This window comes from Protopterus annectens, chromosome 14.part0 (assembly GCF_019279795.1).
Source record: "Protopterus annectens isolate FY-2018-M chromosome 14.part0, PAN1.0, whole genome shotgun sequence".
NCBI classification, from domain to species: Eukaryota; Metazoa; Chordata; order Ceratodontiformes; family Protopteridae; genus Protopterus; species Protopterus annectens.
Window position 1 is genome coordinate 1,114,313,115 of NC_056748.1, and position 18,547 is coordinate 1,114,331,661.

The following is an 18,547-nucleotide window of genomic DNA, read 5'->3' on the forward strand; positions in this document are numbered from 1 at the left end:
GACAGCTGTATGTGCATGAAAATTTTACATACTTCTGTACTGTGGCGATAGCCTGGGCATACCTCTCAACCTGTTAGAGCAAGAAATCTGGACAAAGGCACAAATAATAGGAGACAAAGGCATTAAAAATAGGGACACTTTTTAAATAGTGCTGTTACAAACTTAGAAAGTGGATAGAATAACAGGTTATGCATTAGCATGAATTTTCTAAAGTGTATGAAGTCTGAAACTGAAATGGGTGCCATTATTTTCTGACTTCAGTCCTCAATAATTTTCCAGAAAACAACAATTTTATAAGAAATAGACCAAAAATATGAGGCAAAAATCTGGATAGTCTGCGAAAATCTGTACAGCTGAGAGGTATGAGCCTGGGACAAGTTAGAAATAATATGCTTAGTAACGATAAATGAATAAGTTTATGACAGAGACGACAGTAGTAGTTGCCAAGATACTGATGACATAATGATCGTTATGCATGTGATGCTGAATGTTGTGAGTGAGGGAGGGATTAAACGACTATGTGAATCACTACTGTTGTAATCCTGTCGAGGATGACTAAAGGTAAGCCAATGAGATGTGGTTAATGGGGATAGTAAAGTCAAAATGATTCCTCAAAAAGTAATGCAGACTTGATGGATGTATAGGGGGGTTTAAATGTCCCCACAACTAGCTGCAAGTGCTTAAAGTGACTGGTGCCTGCAGTCCCTGTCCAGAACAAGGCATCTGCAATTTATATTTGTGTTATTTAAGAGGGATGCAAGTGTGACTTTAAACTCCATGGAGGAAAGGATGTGGTGAAGTAAATCTCTAGTTGACAGTTCAGTGACTTCTAATTTATTTTATTTATTTTATATTTGTTGACCAGGGAAGTCTTACTGGGCACAAAAAACCCTTTTCAGATAAACCTGTGGAGAAAAGCTTCAGTACATGAAGCACAATCAAGACCTTTTAAGTTGTTCACTATTAACAATATCAAGCAGAATACAATTAAACTTTACAATGACAAAACAGATAAGACAGTAACTATATATAGGGTAGTAAGGCTTCTACACTAACTCTACACTATACAGATATAGTTAGATAATTTACTAGGTAGTAGGATAGATGTTACAATACAGAGTATGCAGTCATTTAGAAAGGGTAGGTAGCAAAATGTTGATTTAATTTTGATATGTAAGTAAAATGAGTGTTCAAAGAGAGTTAACAGAGTCATAGGTAGAAGGTACATTGGTGAAGACAAAGTGATAGTTGGTAACAGAGGATAGATGAGGTATAACACTGTAAGAGGATAAAGAAAGCAGAGATGTATTACTTATCGTGGAGGTGTACAGCTACAGTGCCAGGACAGTTACACTTATCCTGGAGGTATACAGCTACAGTGCCAGGACAGTTACACTTATCCTGGAGGTGTACAGCTACAGTGCCAAGACAGTTACATTTATCCTGGAGGGGTACAGCCACAGTGCCAGGACAGTTATACTTATCCTGGAGGTATACAGCCACAGTGCCAGGACAGTTATACTTATCCTGGAGGTGTACAGCTACAGTGCCAGGACAGTTATACTTATCCTGGAGGTGTACAGCCACAGTGCCAGGACAGTTAAACTTATCCTGGAGGTGTACAGCTACAGTGCCAGGACAGTTACACTTATCCTGGAGGTGTACAGCTACAGTGCCAGGACAGTTACACTTATCCTGGAGGTGCACAGCCACAGTGCCAGGACAGTTATACTTATCCTGGAGGTGTACAGCCACAGTGCCAGGACAGTTACACTTATCCTGGAGGTGTACAGCTACAGTGCCAGGACAGTTACACTTATCCTGTTGGTGTACAGCCACAGTGACAGGATGGTTATACTTATCCTGGAGGTATACAGCTACAGTGCCAGAACAGTTACACTTATCCTGGAGGTATACAGCTACAGTGCCAGGACAGTTATACTTATCCTGGAGGTGTACAGCCACAGTGCCAGGACAGTTATACTTATCCTGGAGGTATACAGCTACAGTGCCAGGACAGTTACACTTATCCTGGAGGTGTACAGCTACAGTGCCAGGACAGTTACACTTATCCTGGAGGTGTACAGCCACAGTGCCAGGACAGTTATACTTATCCTGGAGGTATACAGCTACAGTGCCAGGATGGTTACACTTATCCTGGAGGTATACAGCTACAGTGCCAGGACAGTTATACTTATCCTGGAGGTGTACAGCCACAGTGCCAGGACAGTTATACTTATCCTGGAGGTATACAGCTACAGTGCCAGGACAGTTATACTTATCCTGGAGGTGTACAGCCACAGTGCCAGTATGGTTATACTTATCCTGGAGGTGTACAGCTACAGTGCCAGGACAGTTACACTTATCCTGAGGTGTACAGCCACAGTGCCGGGACGGTTATACTTATCCTGGAGGTGTACAGCCACAGTGCCAGGATGGTTATACTTATCCTGGAGATGTACAGCTACAAAGCCAGGATGTTGAGAGGTGTTTTTTTAGATGTGTTTTGAATGCCTGCTTCTTTTTTAACAAGCCTGAGAGCATGTGGACAGCATTTCAAAGGGTAGCTAAGGAGTTTATGTATAAGGAGGCTCCCAATGCAATTTGGGCTTTAGTGTCAGAGAGGAGTTTATCTTTGAAACAAAGAGCTTGGCTAGGGTGGTAGTAATGAAGCATGTCTTTAGTACTGTATACTTATTCGAGTATAAGCTAGTAGTAGTTAACTATAATGGTGGTGATGTTGGAGTTCAGTCAAATGTTGTTGTTTAAGTGCAGAGCAGTGATGTGTTCTTAAGTGGTGATTTGCAGCAAAGCGAGCTATTTTGTTGTAACATTGTTCCAGCTTTGTTTATGTGTTATTCTGTAGGTTAGTTAAGAGTGGAGAGGCATACAATAGGGTACGTAGGAAGCAGGCTTTAGCTGTGATTTCTCTAAGTTATGTATGTTAGGTAGGGTTTGGTTATAGATACCAGATAGAGCATTTGGTGTTTTAATAATAGTTTCGAAGTGTAGGACAAATTGCATGTTGTTGTCAGTGGTAACGCCTAAGAGTTGGTGTTAGGGACCTGCTCAATGTGAGTGTTATTTAATGAAGTGATTTTGACAAGAGTTTTGCTTGGAAAATGTTTCAGGGATGAAAAGAAGTATTTTTGGGATGGGGGAGTTAAGCAGGAGTTCTGAGTGGTCTAGCCAGGATTCTATAGATACAAAAGATTCTTGAGTAATTTCTTGGACATTTTTGTAGGTTGAAAAGGCTGTACAGATGAGTGTAGACTAGCATGTCTGGAGGCAGTGTTTAAATCATTTAAAAATATGTTAAACAGGATGGGTCTGAGTACAGAACTTTGTGGCACTCCGGCAGTAATGGGGAGAACTGATGAGGGTTCTTGCTGCCATTTGACTGTGTTAGGCAGCGGTTAAAGCAGGAGAGGGAGACAGGGAGACTAAGGAGGAGAGTTTTAGTAGTACTTTATGATGCAAGATAGTGTTGAATGCTTTGGACAGCTCTAAGAGTAAGGAAGGTACCAAGATTCTCTGATATTTCTGTTTTTATTAATGGTATCAGCAAAGTCAAGCAGGGCATTAGTGGTGCTTTGGTTGGGACAAAAAACATGTTGTATGGGGGGAGAAAATTGTCTGCGGTAAGGTATTGCAGTAATTGGGAATGGATACACTTTTCTAATAGGTAATGATGACAGGATACCAATTCGTCTGAAGTTGGAGTAGTCAGCAGACGGTCCTCCTTTATGAAGAGGAAGTATGTATGCCTCCTTCTAAATGGCAAGAACATGTGATTCTACAATTGATCAGTTTGATATTGGATATGACAAAGCCTCAGCTGCAATTTTTCAGAAATTCAGGAGGAAGTTTGTCTTCAGCATCGCTTGTAGTTAATAGTTTTAGGAGATATTTTCTTATGGCTGAGATAGGAACAGATAGGAGTGAGAAGTGAGCTTCAGTGGAATTTTGTGTGTGGAGGGGGTTGGTTTGATGATGGAGTTGTCTTTGCTAAGTATTTGTTAAAGTAATTAGCAATTGTTAATGAATGTCTTCTAGGGAGGTAGTGGGATGCTAACTTTGGTCTGGATTTAGTAGATTTTGGAAAGATGACCACAATTTTTTAGGATTATTTTGGTGTGCCTGATGTAAGTTAAAGTAGTGGAGTTTTGCCATGCATTATACTTGTTTTTTTCCCTATTTGTCTGCAGTGTAGAAGATATTCCTGGGATTTGTTGGCATTCCATGCTTTACAATCCATGTTTCTAAGCCCCATTAGTTGCTTACTGCTTTTAGATAGTCATGTTGCTGGATTTAAGTTTAACTCTAGTGATGGGAGCATGTTTATTCAGTATGTTGGTAAAGGTTTTATTAAGTTCAGAAGTGGCTTCATTTAGAGGAGGATTTTTTAACATATTCTAATTGTATTGCCTGAGTGTGGAGGTGAAATTGTCTACATTAAGATTGTCTAGGTTATGTACATTCTTGTATGCATGATGTTTTACTGGCTTGCATACAAACGTATTAGCAAAACTGAGCAGGTGGTCACTTAGGTTCTCAGATAGTGTTCCACAGTTATAGATATGTCTGGGTTTAGTTGAAGAAATCCAATCCAGAGTAGAGGCTTCATTTAGGGCTTCATCTTTTTGTGCCACAGGGCTGGCCATTACAGACATCTGTGCTATGCCCACTTGATTTTTTGGTGCATACCTGTATCGGGCACTGGTGTCACCATCATAGTGCCAAGAGTTGGGTTTTGCCTCAACTTTTGTAATTCCAAAAACTATAATTGCAATACATATGGTATCATGAGACTCTTACAGCAAATGTGGTTAAATGTGTACTAAACTCAAAGTTGTAGTACTTTGGAGTATTTAACCTTTCCCATGTAACACACACCTTGAATTTGTGCACATGCTATCCTTCCAAGATGCATTTACCTTGCGGTTAGTTTTATACTAGCAGTGGTATAAAACACCCAACTCTGCAAGTCTGGGTGTATAAGAGGGCATGCTCCTCTCAAAATGTAAAAGTGTACTGACAAGCTTCATAGTTCACTGTTTAAAGGATGATTGAAGTTTGTTTTTATAACTGTGGGACTTGTGTTAGTGGATCTTGGAATTGTGGTAAGGAGATGTTGGACTACAGGACTCTGAGCATAGGTCCTTGTACTGTCCTCCAACCTCTTCTTTCCACTTCTGGTTTACTGCTGAGGAAGGTCCCCATTTTTAGGTAAAACAAATGTGTTTATTCTCTATCGCTTGATATACGAAAGAACCCTTATTGTTGATCACAAATACTGTCCCGCCATCCCCATGTTCTTAGATAGCCTTCACATCTAGCATCACCTGTTGGAGTTACCTGTATGTCAGACAGGTGTATCTATGTGTATGTTACTTGATAACAGTGGAGGTGACAGATCTTCACTGCTGTTTCTGGATTTGATTGGAATGTGCATACTAATGGCTGATATAGCGTGCTGGGATCTGGGACCAGCTATGCTTAATGCGTCTCTGCACATGATAATGTGGCACATCAGGCAGTGAGTGAGCATGTCCAGAGTGAACTGAGAAAATTGCCGAAGCAGAACTTTGATTGGTTTATATGATAATACCAGTCATATGACCCAACAAAGAAAGCTGTGTTGTAGATCATCTGATACTGGAAATGTGTTGTTCTTTTGTATGCATACTATTTTTGCCGTTTCACCTAATACAGTCAAGATTGTTTTGTTCTTCAATTGTTTTCAGAGTTCATTTTCAGATGTTTTACTGAGCTGTATCATTTGTGAAGGAAACAGAAAATGTTGCTTACCAATTTTGATCCTTTTACACTTAATATGACTTATGGAGATGTAACAAAAAGAGTTGTTGAGTACCTGGAAGTATATTTTTATATTGTTATAATATTTTTACTAAAGCAAACAGTAAAAGCAGAATGAATTACAGAGCAGAACTTGAACTAGAACTTGAAGTGAGTCACGGAATAGTTAAGAAAACATTAATTTGTTAGGCCTCTTTAGTGTATGTGCGCACACACACACACACACACACACACACACACACACACACACACACACACACACACACACACACACACACCTTTTGATACAGTACAATACTATATTTGCCAAGTCAATTTGTGAGGTTACAGAAATGTAGATTGTATGTCCCCTCTGTGATCCTTTGTTCAAAACTTCAAGTCACATACGTCTAGTGATGGAGTCACAAGCCTCTCTATGGCTAGATAAGCAGGATTCCTTACAGTGAAATTATGCACTTTCTATAATCAACATAATGAATTATGTGTGATATAACTGATTAGGAAAGAAAAAAAGAGAAATAAGTATAACAAAAATTATAAATGCAAAACAAAGGTGTCCAGATGTCTTCCTATAATACATATTTTAACATATGCAGAACATACCTCAGACATAACTCTTTTTTTAATAATATTCTGTAGGTAGTACCCTATATAGCTTTGCTGGAATAGGACAGATGACTTTACTGACCTAGGTGGGCAGTTTGTTTCATGGGTTCACCTGCCAATTATTTTGTGGCTGTGGTCTTGTTTTTTAATTGACATGGAAAAACTGTTTCATGTAGATGCAAAGTAAGATGCTTATTCTAGGGTGCAGGGTTTCTTGGGGTGCTTTAAACATATATGGGCTTTGTTTAAAACGTACCAGTGTTTGGACCCTGCTGAAGGCTGGGTAACTTCAGATCATTTGAGGTGTGTTTTGGGACTTGTGGATTTTGGGTGTCAGGGTGGAAAAGTGCAGTCTCCCTCATTTGGACAAAAAGACAGTTGGTTACTTTAGCTAAATATGCCCAATGAATCAGTAGGTTACATACTTCTCTGCTTATTTACTCAAGAATTCTAGACAAAGGCTCAAAATCAAGGAAGATTTGTACATATTATGCACTTAATTCAATTAAAAAAAAAAGTTAATAGAACATGTTTTGCATCAACATGTATTTTCTAAAATGTAAACAGTATAAAACTTAGTATATCTGTAAGACGTAGTGATTTTCCAAAAAAAAAAAACATTTTATGAGGAACAGGATAGAAATGGAAGGCAAAATAAGGGACATTCTAGGAAATCAAGGAGAATTGAGAAGTAAACTGACTTACTATATAAAACTAGAGTGGCTGACAAATGGTTTGGACAATTATGAATAATTTGCTATATGGATTTGTTTCACAAGTTATGGGAAAGAGTAGTAGCAGCTAGGTTAAGAAGGGAGGTGATGATTAATGAGCAGCAGTACGTTTTTATGCTGGGAAAGAGCACTACAGATGCAATGTTTGCTCTGGGAGTGTTGATGGAGAAGTATAGAGGAGGTCAGAATGAATTGAATTGTGTCTTTGTGGAGAAAGCATATGACAGGTTGCCTAGAGAGGAGTTGTGGTATTGTATGAGGAAATCGGGAGTGTCAGAGAAGTATGTAAGAGTGGTACAGGATATGTACGAGGGCAGTGTGACAGTGGTGAGGTCTGCAGTAGGAGTGATGGATGCATTTAAGGTAGCTGTGGGATTACATCAAGGATCAGCTCTGAGCTCTTTCTTATTTGTAATGGTGATGGACAGGTTGACAGATGAGATCAGACAGGAGTCCCCATGCACTATGGTGTTTGTGGATGACATTGTGATCTGTACTGAGAGTAGGGAACAGGGTGAGGAGTCCCTGGAGAGGTGGAGATATGCTCTTGAGAGGAGAGGAATGAAGGTCAGCAGGACTAAGACAGAATATAAAAAATCCACAACCAGCCACAGTATAAAGTTGAATATTAAAACAACACTCAAAACACTCTCGCGCCTCGGCACACAGCCTTCCAGGAGTAAATCCTGATTTTTATCTTTATTGTATTTACAGACAGCAGAATAAGTGAGGGTGATTAAAAAAAACAGGGAAAACGGGGTGTTACATGGAGTAAGAGTAATGTGACTAACAAAATAGGAAGCTTGAGAGGGATAGACGTTTAGAACAGAAGAACACCCTGTCAGAATTGTCTTAATCATGCGGTTAATATTCATAATAGTGAGTTATTTTTATTTGGTTGTAATGCTACTACATTATTAAAAACATTAGAGTGGCATAGCTGTGGAATTTGATTCCAGGAGAAACAGGGGATTGTTGTCCATCCATGAATTACACACATGATGTGATCAATGATTTAAAACATATACCAATTAAATATGTGAAAATTTGGTCTTGGAAATACTAGAAATTATAGAATAAAAACATATAAAGGTCATGTTTAGTGAAATAATGCTAGCACCAAGGTGGGATGACTGCCTGGCTGTTAAAGTCTTCATTTTAAAACACAGTTATGGCTTTTGTATCTGATCTATGTTATTGATATTGTAACACAGTGAAGCAAACTAGTGTTTTCACCTTCTGATGGAGATTATTTGAGTTACTATGTGCCTGGTTACTTAAGTGGTGAAAATCTCAGATAAATGCAGTCTTTACTTAGGAAGCCTCCTCATAGAAAACCAAGAAATAATAAGATTTAATAACTTTTTACTATATTATTTTTGTAAAGCACGGAGTGCTAGAAACAATCACAATGAGATTAAATTTATTATCGATGAATACAAATATGGCATTATTACAATAGTGGACACATAGGTCTCATCTGATATTATTTTCCATGAGTACAATAAATACGAATGCTTGAGAAGCAATAAAAGTGGCAGTCAAATCCAGATGGCATAATGGCTAAGGTCTTTGCATGCCATGCACAATGTACAATGTTCAATCCTAACAGCCAGTGCCTGTATGGAGTTTGCATGTTCTCACTGTATCTCTGTGGGGTTCCTACCACCTCCCAAAAGCATGCTGAGCATTTCCACCACAAATGCACCGTAGAACAGAGTTGCGGGTAGCAGCACTCTAGATGGTGCTCTATAGGAGGAAGAGTTTTATAGACCAATCTCTTTGGACATCTACTGTGGTACTCAGTATCCTCAAGATATGAGAATATGGATCACAGACTGCACGCTGTGGCAGAGCTAGCCATTTGGCATTGTAAAATATGGCTCTACATGATTTGATTGTGTTGCCTAATGTTGCTAAGTGGGCAGGGGTATGTACTGGTGATAATTGGTTTGAGGACTCATTTTGACCAATGCAAGGGACCCATGCTAATGTCAGGATGGGTGTAGGTGCCCCTATTTGCAAGTGTGTGCCCACTGTAAAGCCCTGCAGCCCTGAGTCAATAAGCTACTGGCCGACCAGTCACTAGTTGCTCAGCTTGGGTTATCTGGAATAGCTTTTTGTTTCTGGATATAAAGCTAATCAACTTGCCAAACATGAAATAAAAATTGTAGGTTCACTGAGAGGATGGAGCTTGAAAGTAGATAACATGATGGTAACCAGGAGGCTGAACATCCTATGTATCCAGGAGATAGGATGGAAGGGCAGTGCAGCAAAGCCACTTGGTTTGAGGTCCAGAATCTACTACACAGGAGGAGGACAGGCTAGAAATGATGTTGAAATTGTGGTAAGGGAGTGGCTTCAAAAGAAAGTGAGGGATGTCATCAGAATTTTTGACAGGCTTATGGGAATTGGACCCGGTTTAATGATAGGGCATTATCCTTAATCTGAGCCTATGCCCCACAGCAAGTTTTAGATAGGAGAAGACTGCACTCAGATATCAGTTGCAGGACCTACTAGATAAAACAGAGTAACATGAATTGGTGTGTTGATAATAGGTGATGTCAAAGCACATATCATGACAGACAGAACAAGATATGAGGATTGTCTGGATCACATGGGTGGGGCAACAAGAATAAAGAAGGAAAGGCCATTCTAGACTTCCATCTGGCAGATGACTTGATGGTGACCAATACATGGTTCAGGAAGAGAGATAGTCACTAAATCACATACAAGAGTGGCCAGCATACAACTCAAGTAGACTTCCTCCTAATAAGGAAAGGGCAATGGGTAGAATCAGCGATTGCAAAGTCATCCCCAGTGAAACCGTTGTCCTTCATCGTAAACAACTGGTTGCCGCAATCAGCTGCAAGCAGTGGTCAGAGAAGGCTCTAAGGTCAACAGAAACCAGGCTGAAGACCTGGAAGATGACTACAGAGAAAACACAAGAGTTCAAGGAATTGCTCAGGTCTGTTGCACCTCATGAAAAAGAAGAAGAAGAGGAGGAAATAGGTCAAGTTGAAGAAAAATAGCAGCAACTCAAAACAGCATGTGTGCGGACTGCATAACATATATGTGGCCAAGCCAGGTATGGAAGTAAGGTACATAAGAAAAGCTAGTTGTGGAATGCAGAAGCCCAAGAAGTCACCAAAAGAAAGAATGAGTGCAGGAAAAGGTGGAAGACAGAACAGGCTATGAAGGACTACTGCTTGGCTAGCAAAGAGGCTAAGAAAGAAGTTGCATTAGCAAAGAACAGGGCATCAGAGGGACTCTACCAGCTTCCGGAAGATGACTCAGTAGATAGCACAAAAAAAAAAACTATGTCAGGTTGCAAGGCAAAGTCAAAAAGATAAATAAGACAGTCAGACACCCTACATAAGGGATGCCAGATGCCAACAACAAACTGCTCACCTGTCTTTAGGACATTAAAGGCAGATGGAAGGAGTACTTCCAGTAGCTTTTGAATGAAGAAAACTCACAGAAGCTGTACTGCCCCAGACGCAGCATATGATGAGAGAAGAGGAGCCCACCCTAGATGAAGTAAGAATAGCACTAAGGAAAATGAAGTCAGGGAAAGCAGCAGGCTTAGATAAGGTCACAGCAGACATGATCAAGATGTTGGGTGAGACAGGGGAGAAATGGCTCATAGGAGTATGGAGAGACAGGTGTATCTCTTATAACTGGAGAATAAGCATGCTAGTGCCATTGTTCAGGAACAAAGGGAGCATTCACAACTGTGGGCTGTACAGAGATGTTAAACTCCTGTCACATTGCGTGAACGTTCTGGCGAGGCTGATTGAGTAACATTTATGTAGAGTAGTAGAAAGTAAGATGGGAGATGAACAGTGCAGATTCAGATCAGGATGCAGCACAATTGACCTGACATTTGCAATGGGACAGATTCTTGAGAAGAACCTAGAGATGAGGAAAGAGCTCTGAGCCCACTGCTGTTCATACTGGTGATGAACTACATTTGAAAACAGGTTGTAGGGGACAGATCAACAATTGCTATATGCAGATGATGTGGCAATACAGGCAGACTCTGAGCAGGAAGTTAAACAAAATATTGGGAAGTAGAATCCTAAACTAAAAGCACATGGGAAGAAACTGAGTACAGATAAAACAGTTATAGTGGCAGCAAATGGGGAAATCAGGAGAAGATGAAAATTGAGATGGAAGGGAAAATGGAGAAACAGCTTTGAGTATCTGGGAGGGGTGGTTGAGGAGAATGGAAGTTTGAGTGATGAGGTCAGAGCTAGAATCAGAAGGGCTGCAGCCAACTGGCGGAGAGAATAAGAGGTAGTGTATGAAAGAAGAAAGCCAAACAAGCTGAAAAGTAAGGTGTACAAAACAGTGGTGTGACCATTACTACTGTATGGTACAGAAACCTGGGCAGTGAGGGCAGAGCAGCTGAGGAAGCTAGAGGTGATGAAGATGAAGTATTTGCAATGGATTGAATTAGGATGCGCACTGTGGGACAGGGGAAGAAATGAGGACAACAAAACAGCAACGAAAATAAGCTTCAATTGCAGAGAAGAGGACAGATTACGGAGTTTCAGGTACATGTGCAGAAAAGCAGAAGACCAATTTGGTGAAGAAGATTTGTGACAGACAGGAAGAGGGCAAGAGGCAACAAGTGCATCCAGCAAAGAGATGGATGAATTGTGTGAGAGATGACCTGCCACAGTCAGGAATCAGTGTTGAACAAGGTAAGAGAGCAGCACTGGATAGAGAGAGATGGTGACAGTTGACATGACACTTCAACACCAAAGTTGAAAATGCAAAAAAAAAAAAACCTAATTAAATAAATAAAAAAAAGGTGATGATGCTGGTGGTGGAGTCCTATTATTAATACATAATTCAGTTCCATCCACTAAACTTTTTCATAAATGCACTCACTACAGACATTAGTAACAGTACTTGGAACACATCTAGAGCCTGTTTACTGCATTTCCTGTGTTGCACTTAATTTAAAATCGTTGTTTTTTCTAAAAACTGCATTTTACCTGATTTTGGCCTAGCACTCAAGTGTGGGGTCATTTATTGCACTGTTGTGATTATTTTGCTGCTTGTGTATCTCTGCTACCTTTAAACTACAACAAAAAGAAAAGAAAAAAAAAACCTTGCTTTTTCCCACTTTCAGAAAGTTAAGAAAGTTCAGTTACAGATTTGCTGTTCTGAACTGTTTGGAAGTTTCTAGAAGGCCAGTGCTTGCTTGGGCTAAAAGGAAGTCTCTGTGTTCACCAGTGGGAGTGGTTAACACTGAACAGCCTGCCTGTCCCTGGAGGAGTGGTTACTACCTAGAACCTGTAGTTTTATTGGCCATTTTGGGTCATTTCTAAACTCCTTGATCTCTCTCTTAAAACCCTACAACTCTCTTTTTGCAGGGTTTTGCACACTGAGCAGCTTCGGGCAGCGCCACCTAAACAGGTTTAAACTATTCCAGGCTCCACAAAGTCTGCTCTTCACTTTTTCCCTTAGAACTGTTCTCAAACTCTCTAAGTAATCACTCTATTCTCTTTCTAAAGCCCTGCACTTGCTCATCTCTTATAAGGAAACACTAACTAACTAAAGCACTACACCTTCCTTGACTTCTCATAAGTATTAGGCTCCCGATTGGTCCTTCCTGATCAAGTGAAAAATCAGTTCCCTTCCCTAACCTGATCAGTAAAAAAACAGTTCCCTATACTAATCTGGTATGTCCAAGGTCAGTTTCAAGGTTACTCTCCAGTCCAGCTGGTGAATCTGGGAATTTTGAGGCAATGTTACAATTGCCTTGTGTACACAGACAACCCTCTCCTCCTTCCAACAAATGCTAATACATGTGAGAGATACAGTTATACAGCCAAACTGGAGGCAGAGCTCTCTCAACCCAAGACTGGCACAGTCAGTCAGGAGGAAAAGGTAACCACCCACACCACAAATCCAGTCTCACACAGACCTATTGCATCTGCATACCCAACACATAAACACACAAAAACATACTCGGAGGCTCTAAATAAAAATCTGCCTAAACAGCAAAGACCTCCTAAGCAGATATCCAAGCAACAGCCACCCCTCAGCAATACCCACGAATCACATATCTCACAAAATCAGTGTGCCTCACAGTCACAGCCCTTAAGGCCAAACAACACACCAAATACACTTGTTATAGGGGACTCTATTGTCCGGCACACTGACGTCCCGCTCACCAGACTGAACAAGGAGAAGGTCACTGTAAGCTGCCTGTCAGGTGCCAGGATCCGCCACATAACGCAAGCACTCAGGTCACTCCAAAGAAAGTACAAGTATGACTCCGTCATTGTCCATACTGGTGTGAATGACCTGAGACGTACCTCCCTGGACTACATGAAAAGAGACATAGAGGAGCTCTCTGACCATGTAGCCCAGGGTGGTATGACCCTGACCTTGAGTAGCATCTTGCCCTCACCAAGAATGATGCCACAGTATAAAGACAAAATGATCAGTTTCAACAATTGGCTAAAGTATTGGTGTCATTCAAAGGGGATCCAGTGTCTGTCAGCCTGGGATGACATGCTCGACAAGCCACGTTGCTTCACTAGGGACGGCTTGCATCTGTCACCCTTAGGCTTTCGTATACTGGCCAAGGCTCTTGTCACCCCCATAGTGCCTTTTTTAGGTAAGGCTCAAAGGACAAACCCACCTCCATAGACAACCCAAGGGTAAAAAAAGTAAAGGTAATGCTACTCAATGCCAGAAGTCTAAACCTCAAGATGCGCGCACTCGAGGCTCTCCTCAGTATGGAGAAAATCGATATCTGTGCAGTAACAGAAACCTGGTTCAAGGCTCCTAAGAGCACCTCAGCACTACCAGGTTATAACTCATACCATGCGTTTCGGCCCCAAAACTCGAACCGAAGCACAAAAGGAGGGGGAGTATCTATATTCATCAAAGATACCTACACCTCCAGGTTAGTGGCACTGCACGAAGCATCGGAAACCATCCATGTGCAACTAACAGTGGGCAAAACTGCCTTTCTGTTTGTAGCCTGCTACAGAACACCCTCCCTATTACAGGACCCCACTTGGCATTCCTGAGAACACTGGAGAATATGAAGGTCTCTCCAAACACTATGTTATTAGGTGACTTCAACTACCCAAACATTGACTGGGAAAACTACTCAAGCCCAAACACCCTCGCCCAACGGTTCCTTGAATTTATAAACTCTAACGTGATGGAACAACTGGTCACCACTCCCACAAGAGGGAACAACATATTGGACCTGGTCATCACCAACATGGGGACTCTGTGTTCCACACCAGAGGTAAACCCCTCATTGGTAAGATCAGACCATAAACAAATTTCCTTGGACATCCATATCCCGTCCCCACCCCCAGCCAAGGAAATCACTGTAAAGAATTTCTCAAAAGCCAACTTTGCACTTTTCAAGACTGAGGTGGAATCCTTCAAAGCCTTCGGGCCAGAGGATAATACAGCCCAATCCGCAGAATCCTTTACAAATGCATTCTGTGAGCACCTGCAGGAATGCAATGGATCGTGCTATCCCAAATAAAACCAAGACTCACTCCTCCAAAAACAGGAGACCTGTCTGGTAGACCCCGGCTATAAATAAGCTATACAACAGAAGGAGGAAGCTACTACATGACAGAGCAAAATCCCAAAAAGGGAAGGCATCTCTGATCAGTATTAGCAAGAAACTTCGATCCCTCATAAAATCATCAAAGTCCAGTTTCGAAAGAAAAATTGCCCTAGACACTAAAGATAATCACAAGGCCTTCTTTAGTTATGTCAGGAACATGGGTGGAAACTCCCAGATATGCTCTGAGTTGTTGCATAATGGTACAAAATATACCAAACCTACAGACATAGCCAACATCCTGGCAGACAGATTCAGCACAAACTTCTCCCCCCCTTCCCCCCCAAAGGAGCAAATGCCTATCCTAACTGAATGTAACCTCCCTGACATCACAGATGCACAGGTGAAAGCTGCCATCTCCAAAGCAAAAAACACAGCATCTATGGGACCAGACGGTGTCCCAGGCTGTGTCTTACATGAGCTCCAAGAAGAACTGAACCCTCACATGAAGTCACTGTTCAAACAGCCTTACTACAGGGTATGTACCCAAAGAATGGCGTACAGCTATAGTGGTCCCACTCCACAAAGGTGGAGCCACAATGGACCCCGGGAACTATCGCCCCATAAGCCTGACTAGTCTGGTCTGTAAAGCTATGGAGCGTATTATCATGGAACTCATAAACAAAGACATTGGGAGCCTCCAGACACTGGACCCTACCCAATTCGGCTTTGTTAAGGGCAGATCTTGCCTCTTAAACCTAGTTGATTTCTTTGAAACAGTTACCAAAGCCATAGATGAGGGCAAGGTAGTCCACACAGCCTACCTGGACCTCGCAAAAGCCTTTGACACAATACCCCACTCAGGCATCATAAATAAGCTTACCAGCTGAAATATCAACCCCTATATCACAAGATGGGTTGCAAACTGGCTCAGAGATAGAACCCACATGGTCAGAATCGCAAGTGCCATGTCCGAATCCAAACCAGTTACAAGTGGCGTCCCACAGGGCTCAGTTCTGGGACCTCTCATGTTCGGTATATACTTCTCTGAGGTTCAGGCTAACACGGGGGGATTATGGCTGACAAAGTTTGCAGATGACTGCAAACTGGGGGCCATAATCGAATCTCCAGCTGACACAAGCATCCTCCAAAAGGGTCTCACAGAGACGGATGCTTGGTGCCAGAGCCACGGCCTCAAGTTAAATGCTAAAAAGTGCATAGTCATCCCCTTTGGGAAAAACAAGGTGCCTACAAATTACCACATAAGTGGTAATCCATTAAGTACGGAAGAAGTAATTAGAGATTTGGGGACCAGCGTAGATAGTAATCTCTCCTTTGATAATCACGTTGCCAAAGTGGTTAGAAAGCCTTCTATTTAGCCCACCTTATCACAAAAGGGTTCGCATCTAGATCAAGAGAGGTCATTGTGCCCCTCTACTTGTCATTCATCAGGCCCATAATTGAATACAATGCCCCTTTTGGGATGTACCTTACCCGACACCTGCAGCAACTGGAGAGACCCCAAATGTACCTCACCAAGAGGATCATGGGCTACAAACAGATGTCCTATGCAGCTCGACTAAAGAAACTCCAGCTCTACTCAGTTGCTTACCGCCTACTCAGAGGCGACCTATACCTGATGTACAAAGCCATGTCAACCCCCGAATTAATGGACATGCTCCACCTCAAAAAATCCAAGTCCCTTACAGCTACACGCTCCAGGGACCTAAACCTCAGCACAAAAATAAATAGGACAGGCTGGAAGGACAGATTCATTTTCCAGAGGCTCCCCTCACTCTGGAATAGAATCCCAATTCATGTTAGACATAGCCCCTCGCTGACCCTCTTCAAGCGAAATATGGACGCGTGGATGGGAAATCGCAAATTCACCCCTGGGATGTCTTCTGTGTCCCTGCTAGACAGAGGCACAGTAAACTAATCTTAAAAGGGTACCTTCTGTGACCTACTTTACAGAGGCACAGTAGGCTAATGTAATAGGGAGGCGGAAGCCAAATATACTGTGGCTAGGCTTATAAATGCCCTAGGGCAGATAGCCTAGTATCTACCTATGAACCTATGAACCTATTACACTTGGTAAAGAAAATGTCAGAATAATATTGAGTTATCAAACTCCAATCATGGATCTAATAAAACATAATGAGTATTTAGGTTCATAGGTAAGTACTAGGTTATGAATGTAATATAGTGCAAGGATTATTACAAAACACTATGGAACTAATTGTAAAGAAAAGAGAAGTAAAAGGAAAATTTCCCAAAGGGTGGGATAAAAAAATAATAAAGGTATGTAAAATGAAAGAAGACTGAACCGAACATTGGTGAAATTGGTGGAGGTTAAGAAATTATATTTTATAAACTGTGTAAAAAAATGTAAGGTTTTGGTTATGGCAAAAAGAGTGGGGGAATACTGACTTTTTTTGTGCTGATTAAGTTTTATACAATAAAAAATCCTTTTCTTTTCAGTAGTGTCGTGGTATCTTTGACATGCATGTCAACTACTATTGACTCAGATAGGTGGGACCTGGGTTTAATGTATCATCCATACCTGTCAACCTCTGAGAGCAAGAAATGTGGACAAAGGCCCAAAAATAAGGGCACTTTTTAAATACTGCTCTTACAAACTTAGAAAGTTGACAGAATAACAGGTTTTGCATTAGCACAGATTTTTCTGAAGGATATGAAGTTTGAAACTCAAATGTGTGCCATTATTTTCTGACTTCAGTCCTCAATGATTTGCCAGTGATTTGCCAGAAAAACACAATTTTATGAGAAACAGACCAAAAATACAGGAAAAAAATTTGGACATTCTGCGAAAATCTGGACAGTTGAGAGGTATTTCATCAGAAAAATGAGCCATGCATGAGTTCAGCACCCCAAATATATTCTGTAATGCAGTGTCAGTAACTAATAATTAATCTAAGCACCTGGTATGAGAATAGAACCCACAGTATTCTGCTCCTTCATTATGAAAAGTGAATGTGTTGCAGAAGAGTATCAGTAAGGTAAGGAAGGAAACAAATGTCTAAATGTTGCAACCATGTTGTAGTATTTAGCAGTACAGATATTGTGCTCAAATACAGCTGTCAGCATTAAGAAGCACGTAGCAGTGCTTTGCCTCGTCGATTTCAAAAGGAATGACACCATAATAAACGTGGGCTGCAGACTAGTAAAAACAAAAAGAACAACTTGATAGCTAATAATCTTTAGGCTAAGACCTTGTGTATCTAGGAATATCATTCCAGAAATGGCGTGCATTGAAGTTAGTTCCCTATTCTGGGAACATGTGGAATTTTCATGAAAAGGGAACATAGTGGCTATATTTAGTGGAAAGCAATGACAGAATGTGAAAATGGAGAATCAAATGTTTGACTAGACTGCCCATGTGTATAGCAGCTTGGTAGAAATTCTGGCCTGTAGAACACAAAAAAATAAATATACTTTATTTCTATTGTGTACTTTAGCAAATGTTCCATATAATTTCAAGGCTTTTGGTAAACTTAGTCTGTGATGATGGTTTTGGAAGAAATATAGGCAGCAAATTTAAAGTCAGGCAAATAATAAATTTGCATTCCCACTTTTCTGGGTTTGTGGTCAACTCCACAATGTAATATGCAGTATCACTTTGTTATGAGTCCTCACATGCATCAGGTATGTTCTCATAGATAATCAGAAATCCAAGTGTGGTACCTGAGAACAGTGAGGCAAAAAGAAGGGATTAATTGAGGAGAGGAGTGGCAGGTGGAGGAGAAGACGCTGAGTATAATAGTTAGGCGATAAGAAAAAATAGAGGGATGACGCTACAGATGATAAC

At 41.0% G+C, this 18,547-nt stretch overlaps 1 protein-coding gene across 3 annotated transcripts in view; it reads left to right on the forward strand.

Annotated features, from left to right (window-relative positions):
• The window catches only part of CHST3 (carbohydrate sulfotransferase 3), an 840,714-nt gene that overhangs the window by 399,380 nt on the left and 422,787 nt on the right, over window positions 1–18,547 (forward strand). The gene's annotated exons all lie outside the window — the stretch shown is intronic.